Source organism: Psammomys obesus, unplaced genomic scaffold, assembly GCF_907164565.1.
Source record: "Psammomys obesus unplaced genomic scaffold, mPsaObe1.curated_primary_1811, whole genome shotgun sequence".
Lineage (NCBI taxonomy): Eukaryota > Metazoa > Chordata > Mammalia > Rodentia > Muridae > Psammomys > Psammomys obesus.
Genome location: NW_026590859.1, coordinates 2,973,562 through 2,981,482, shown reverse-complemented (window position 1 = coordinate 2,981,482; position 7,921 = coordinate 2,973,562). Strand labels below are relative to the sequence as shown.

General features: G+C 50.2%; 1 pseudogene; it reads left to right on the top strand.

The window, feature by feature from the left end:
- Positions 1–6,636: 6,636 nt before the first annotated feature.
- LOC129678419 (nucleophosmin-like) lies at positions 6,637–7,425 on the top strand (annotated as a pseudogene).
- Positions 7,426–7,921: the final 496 nt, after the last annotated feature.

Genomic DNA, 7,921 nt, shown 5'->3' with positions numbered 1-7,921 from the left:
GGGCTCAGGAGCTGTCATAGAAACAGGAAGGGTTCCTTCACTGTGGGGTCAGGAGGCTTTGGAAATGTTTGGTTATAAGCGTAAGCTTGTGGGCTGTTAAGGTTATGAGTCAGAATTACTTTATACCTATATGGCATCTAAAACTAGTACAAAAGGTGTCACGTGGGTGAGAGCCCACTTCGGGGCAGCACAGATAGTCGAATGAAAAGCCTCAAGGACTTGCGTTTCTGGCCAGGAGACAACAGTTTGAGAATAAATTGATGGTAAGTGGAAGGCAAATGCTCAGGGAACAGGCAAGTAGACATTCCAAGAAAAGGGTAAGGATGACTGGAAAAGATGTGGTTTACAGGGCAATAGGATTGAGAGGCAAAAGGTCATAGATTAGGATGAAAAGTTGGAGCCCGAAGATGGTTATGGCATAGGTCATGCCAGTAAGTTTGAACTGGGCTTTACAGGGAAAAGAAACTCAAGTGGTTCTTAAGAATGATTATCTTGTATGTGTGAGTGTTTTGCTTACGGGTATGTCTGTGTTCCATGTGATTCCTCGTGCCCTCAGATCAGAAGAGGGAATTGAATCCTCTGGAACAGGGATTGCAAAGGGTTGTTAGCTGCTATGTGGGTACTGGGATTCGAACCTGGGGCCTTTGGGAGAGTAACAATACTCTTTTAACTGCTGAGCCACCTCATATATATATATATAATTAAAAAAATTTTATTATGTGTGAGTGTGTACTGTGTGTGTGAGTACCTGTGGAGGCCAGAAGACAGTTGTCAAATGCCCATAGAGCTGGAGTTACAGGAGCCTGTACTCCTGATGTGGGGCTTGGGAACCAGACTCTGGTCCTCCAGAAGGGCAGGAGTGCGCTCAGCCACTGAGAGCCCTCCAGCCCCTAAACTCGGGTTTTGAGTGGATAAAGTATAAGGACCTCGGGTGATGGATAAGGGAAGCAAGACAGGTGAAGCCGGTTTCACAGTGTCCGCCCGCTCGGGTTCCCTGACACGTCTGTGCCCACCTGGGCCGTGGTTGCTTGACTCCGCTAACGATGTCAGAGTGCATAGCTGCAGCCCTCCATCTAGACCTGCCGGGAAGAGATTGCCTCCTGAGACAGTAGTTCTCCAAAAGCTGCCGTCCCCAAACAGCCCTGCACACTGTGTCACGCACAAAGCTGTCGTCTTGAAAATAGATGAGACTGGAAGAAAGCAATTTTAACGATGAAGGCGTGTCTGGGCATTCAGGATTGGTGCTCATTTCTGCCATCTCTCCCGTCTAGCCGTCTATATCACCTGCATTTCCTTTAGAACCTGCTTCTAGATTGTACACTGAGGTCAGGGCTGTTTTCCCCATCTGTTTCCTCGAGAGATTTCCAAGGGCTAGTGACACGGTATTTCCTGGGGTGTGGCTGTTGCAGAATGGCAGGCAGGGCTGGGGGGATGGTTTCATAGCTACGATTCGGGCACTGGGTACCCAGCAGAATATTCTGCTCCAGTCCTCGCACGGCAGGTGTAGTCCATTACTCCTGTTTCTCTGGAAAGCTTTAAAAACCACCTAGTGCTGGAGCCAGAGGCAGGACAGGAAGCAGCTTGCTCCCCGTCTCCTTGGACTTCCCAGTAACGGCCTGACAACAAAGACAAGTGAGTCCAACCAGGTAGGCGCGACCACCCAAAGAGATGGGGAAGTGGTTTTAAGTCGTTTGATATTTACTTTAAAAGTCAAAGCAATCGCTGAGCTAAAGCCAGCGCCTTGTTCTAAAGTAGACTGCCTTAAGTTGCGGTTTAGTGTCGGGTTGTGTTTTTATGTAGGAGAGAGGAATAAGATAGTTTTTGTTTGTTGGACTCTTGGTTTTAATTCATCCTTGCAGACTAAAACTGGCAATGTTCTCACAAGCATGTACCAAATGTGTGCTTCGGCTGGGTCCAGGGACACTGGCTTACGAAGCCTAGCTTGGCGTTGCACCCCAGCTGTGTGGCTGAGGGGAGGTAACAGGTACACAGGGCAGGCGGCATCAGCTGCTTTGTGACAGATGGTAAGCAGCTCCCCATGCTCCCTGATCCACCTGGGGACCCCTCCCCTTGGGGTTCCCTCCCTGCCTCTGCCCACCCTGCAGAGGTGGGGAGGGTGCCTCCCCCCTGTGACCATCCCCTGGGAGGTGGCATTGCACTTCAGAAAGCACGGGGGCCGGGCCAGTGGGTCATCTTCAGATCTCCCCTTGCACAAGCTTTGATGTCACCATGAACTGGGCCTGTCCCGGTAGAGGATTGCCACAGGTCCAGGTAGGCGAAGGTGCCTCTGGGGTGGTCAGAAAATGCCCGAGAAAGCAGGTGTTGCTGTCTGCACTGTGGAAATGCCGGCTAGCTCCTCTGAAGTGGAGAGGAGAACCCCCAGAAATGGGGTTCTGGCAACAGAAAAAGAGTTCAAAATTCAGCCTCTTTTAAGTTACACAATTTAATATTCTTCTTAAAAGGCACAGTGACGGGCTAATTTCTCTTTCTAATGGCTCTGTCTGCTGTATGCACCGCAGAAGATTGAGTCCAGGGCTCGGCACCCTGGGCAGGTCCTCCACCAACTAACCCACGACCCCAGCCCTGGCTTTTCCTCCGCTAGGCCACCGAAGCTACGGCAGCAGTAAGAAGAAACACGTAGGTACGCACATGAATGCTGCGTTGGTGTACACCCTTTTATTCCTACAAAGACTCCTCACTGGAGTTAGATTACAGGCTGACTTACAAATCAGATTTTATTGGAAAAGGGCTGGACACTGAGTGGGGCGGGGCTTACAGGACAGGTTATATTGAATCTGGACCCTCAGGAGGGTGAGGCTGCGGTGGCGTGCGGTGCGAAGGCGGCCTTCTTTAGCTCTACTTCTGGGCTGTATCTCAAGGCTCGAAGCTGAGGGCTAAGTAAGAGGTTGGGGAGAGTCCAGACTTCCCCATTATGAAGGAGCCCACCTGGAGAGGAGGGAGCATGGCTGAAGGCGCCAGCAAACCGCGCAGCACCTCGAAGGCAGTGGCCTGCCCTCGCTGGCTGCCGTTCTGCTGCCCCCTTGGTTGTATTTCCTCCTTCCCTCCTCTCTCCTCCCAGCCGGGCTGAGAGGACGAGGACCCTTCAAACCCCCAGCAAACGGAGGACAAGCTGACTGCCGCTCTCGGCAGGTCTGCGCCCCAGGTGGGCCAGCTCCAGCGTGAGCTGTGGACGCGCTCTACGCCCCTCAGGGCAGCAGAGGTTCTGCCGGGAGCTGGAGCGTGGGTCTGAGCCCTCGATTCGCTGGTTTGGTTTCCTCCTCTTAAATATTGGGTAATCGCTTTTATAGTAATTTCTCTCGGCGTTGGCGTGGCGATAAATGAGAAGGCATTCTGGACGGTACCCAGTGTCATATGTTAGCCATGTTTATTGTGGACCTATTTCTTGCTTTCCCCTTCTTCTCTGCTCCTCCCTCTTTTTCTTTCCCTTTCCTGTCCTAAGCCCAATTACTGATCCATACCTTCTTCGATGGACACGTCTTACATCTTAGTGGTAGCTCTCTTTCCTTCCGAACAGAGAGAGGACGGAGAGACAGACTGGGTAGCCCATGACAAACACTGCCAGCACGACAGAGGCCTACCTTAAGGGAGAGCAGGCCTTTACCCGGTAATCTGAGAGCAGGCCTAGGGTAAGAGATTCGGGGAGGGGCTTGTCGCCTCTGGAGCAATAGGACAATTGCAACAGTCTTCGTAGGGTGGAGGAATGCATGGTGAGCTGAGGTAATGGCCTTTGAGGGCACGCTGCCCATATGCCTGCCACTGGGAGCCCTGTTAGTGACCACCGTGAAACACAAACTCAGACGTGGCGACAGCCTCACAGCCTGTCTAGATGAGCCACGGGTTGCGATGGCTTCCCAAGGCAGCCACAGTGGTGGCCGCCGGGCTGGGCACCCGGTGACCGCCACTGTGGAATCGGGCTGGTTCCCTAGCTGTAAGGCAAGAGGTTGGAAGAGCTCACCTTCAGGGCGTGCCAGAGCTGTGGCTCTGCCTCGGGAGGGCACCACAACAGCTTGGTCACCTGTAGATAAGATGTCTCTACTGCAGGGTTCTGGAGGGACTGAGGCTTTGGAATTAGTGTGTTAGGGTGTGAATGAGGCAGCAGATGTTTGTTGGACAAATGTTGGCCACATGAATAAGACTGAACATGGGTAATTACAGCTCAGTCTTTTACTAGGAGACATCCAGAAGCTAGTCTAATTCCATTCACTTGGGAAGTTAGATGTTTGGTTGATTAGGCACAATCCAGGGGTGACATAGCTCTTGGGACCTTTGCTTGGGTGTCAGTTACTTTTGCTCAGAAGTTTTGGTATGAGTCACCATCCCTCATTCTGTTAGAAATGTGACCAGATTTTCTTTTAAGATGTCTGAGCCAAACTTTGGGCAGAGTACAGAGGGTCTTACGGAAGAGCCAGGGGACAGAAGGACCTGGAGGGCACAGGAGCTCCACAGAAGACCAACACAGCTAACAAATCTGGATCCAAGAGGTCCTGCAGAGACTGATGCACCAACCAAAGACCATGCATGGAGAGGACCTAGACCCCCTGCTCAGATGTAGCTGATAGGCAGCTTAGTCTCCAGGTAGTCTCCAGTTCCCTAGTAAGGGGAACAGGGGCTGCCTCTGACATGGACTCTGTTGCCTGCTCCTTGATCACTTCCTCCAGGTGAGGTGGCATTGCCATGCATGCAGGATGCATGAGACTTGGTAGACTGGGGTCAGTTGGTGTGGGAGGAGGCAGGGGAGAAGAGAGAGGGAGGGTGGGACTGGGAGGAAATGGGGGGGGCTGTGCTCAGCATATAAAGTGAATTAAAAAAAGATGTTTGTTACTGCCCACCCCTAGACATGATCTTATGCTTCCTTCCCCTGCCTAGGAATCTGCTGATCACAGCCAGTGAGATGTCAACAAATGAGTGAGCCTGAAGGCCAAAATGGTGGCTCCCAGGAAATGCAGGCACTCATCTGTGAGGTGTGTGGACTTGTGTTCCTCAGTGGTGATGACAGTGCAATCAGGGAGGGAACACGAGGGGCTCAGACCCCTGGAGGACAAATATAACGAGCGCTCTCACTGAAATGCCCCCTCATTTCCTTCCCTCTGCACAGTGAACACTGTTCCCACCCACGCTGCTGTGCCTCCTCTCCATGCCAGTCTTCTGCTTTCTCCGTCTTACCCTCCTCGCCTCTTCACTTACTTCCCCTACCTTTCCATTCTCTTCCTCTCCCCTTTCCTTCCTCCCCTCTTTCTCTCCTCTGCTTCTCACCCTTCCTGAGCACACACCTAGGCTAAGCGCAGGTTTGAGGTGTTGTGGGACTCTCCTCCTAGCCTGACACGGCCATCAGAATGGCCTTATAGGAGCGGGCACGCCAGCTTTCTGTGTGAGCAGACGGAGGCTTGAGCTGGCACAGAAGACAGTGCCTGGGGGCACGGTGCCACCTTGGGGCATGTCTTTCGTTAGACCCTTTAAGTTAGGGTCTCACTGTGTCGCCCAGGCTGGCCTGCTGCCTGGGCCTTCTATGCTGGGGTTACTAGTGCACCCTGCCAGGCACCTTAGAGTTTGGCATGGTACCTGACCTCTCAGAGATATTCTGGAAAAGCCTCAGAAGGGACACCCCACTGGGAGAAAAGTTAATGAGCAACAAGAATCAATATTTAATCGATTCTGCAGATCTGCTCTGGTTTGCCCTGAGGTCACTGGCTACTTTGTTCAGTTTATAGGCACAGAAGCATTGGCATTCATCCAAAATTACACATGCAAAGGGCAAAGATGGGTGGTGACTCCATCCAACGTGGACTTCCGGGTTTGGCAGGAAGAGCCTCAGCTTGTGTGGGGTTTGCAGAGAAGAGTGTAACAGGGACAACATGAAACCTTCTCTCACCTCACCTTTTAAAGCAAAACACTAGTTCCCCAAACACACACCATGTGTGCACAGAGGGTTTGTCCAGTGTATTAGCAGCATCTTTAAAATTTTTATCACATTTATTTGTACACACATACATACACACCCACACACCCACACACATGAATGTCACAGTGCATGAATGTCGGTCAGAGGGCAAGAGAGTCAGCTATCTTTCCTTCCCTCTCCCTCCCTCTCTCTTTCTCTCTCATACACACACACACACACACACACACACACACACTCACACACACACACACTAATGTGCATGAATGGAGGTCAGAGGACAAGAGTGAATTCACCCTTCCACCCCATGGGACTCAGGGATCAACTCTAGGTCTCCAGGCTTGGTAGCAGGCTCCCCTCACCCTGCACCGTCTCTTCGGTGAGCACGTTAGTACTCAGAGCACCTTATTGGGTTACGATGACACACGGCGCCAGCCTACATTTAACAACTATACAGACATGTATTCATCTGTATATGGATTACAATTTTTTTTTTCTTGTTCAAATGAATGAAAATTTGTCAAGCAACTCGATCCACTTGATAACATCAAAAATGTTAGAGCAGTTTTAGTAAGATAAGTATCTAAAGTAAAAATACCATCCTTCTTCCTGGCCTGATGCCACGGGGCGTGTCTGTTCTGTGGAGGAGCTGTAGGCAGGTTTTTTTTTTTTTTTCCCATCTGGCTTCTCTCACACCTAAGTGCACACAGCTCCATGTCATGGAACATGCAATGGACACGAGCCCTCTTAGGCCTCAGAGTTAGCTTTTCAGTTGTGGACTAAAGGCTGATGAAGATTATCGCTCTGAAGTGGATAGTGATGAAATGAGCACCAGTTATCACTAGGAACGATCAGCTTAGGGGCAGGAGCAGAAGACGAGTTACACATGGTAGAGGCAGAGGCGATGAACTAGGAAGGCCATCCAACTAAAGTAACACTGGCAACTAGGAAAATTTCTGCACAACCAGCAGTTTCCCTTGGAGGCTTTGAGATGGCACCACCTGTGGTCTTAAGGTTGGAGTGTGTTCAGGCCTGTGCACAGTAGCAGACAGCACCTCGGAGCTGTGGAGGAAGATGCAGAGTCAGAAGATGAGGATGAGGAGGATGTAAAACTCTTAGGGATGCCTGGAAAGCCATCTGCCCCTGGAGCTGGTGAAAAGTTTCCACAGAAAAAAGTAAAACTTGACGAAGATGATGAAGAAGACGATGATTGTGATGATGAAGATGATGATGATTTTTAATGAGGAAACTGAAGAAAAAGTTCCAGTGAAGAAATCTCTACAAGATACCTAGCCAAAAATGCAGAAAAATCATTCCAAAATGGAAAAGACTTAAAATCAACACCAAGATCAAAAGGTCAAGAGTCCTTCAAAAAAATAGGAAAAAACAAAAATACCCAAACCTCTTAAAACACCAACAGACCTAGTTCTGTAGAAGACATTAAGGCAAAAATGCAAGCAAGCAAACATCAAAAAAGTGCATTGAACATTCCTGGGCACCGTTGGTAAACTAAGCCCAAAGATGGGGAAAGAGGAAAAGGAGAGGAACTGACATAGTCCACATTGAGTACCATCAACAGTCCAGACTGAAGCCTTCTATTTTAACCTCAAACCCCTTTCCTGATTGGTCATCCCCTCTACTCCCACTGAAAGCAATCTCTTGTTTTCCTAAAGCATTTTTCTCTCAGTCAATGCAAAAGCAGCAACTGGTAGTGACAGAACTGTGGTTCGCAACGAGGCTGTGTGGAGTCTCCAGGCTGGGAGGGCAGAGGAGTGGCCGTGTGTTAGACCACTACACAGCTCCTTCAGGGGCAGGAGCAGCACCTCTGTAATATTTACTGGTTCACAGCGATTCTATGGAAAGCTCAGAAGGAAGGAAATAAAAGGACAATCTTGGTAAGATTTCTACACTGGGCCTCAGTATTTTTATACCTAGCACTTTTATACACACCCAGACTCAGGTCCTGTCCAGTTGGTTCCTGTGCTCTTCCCCCAGGGCAGGCCA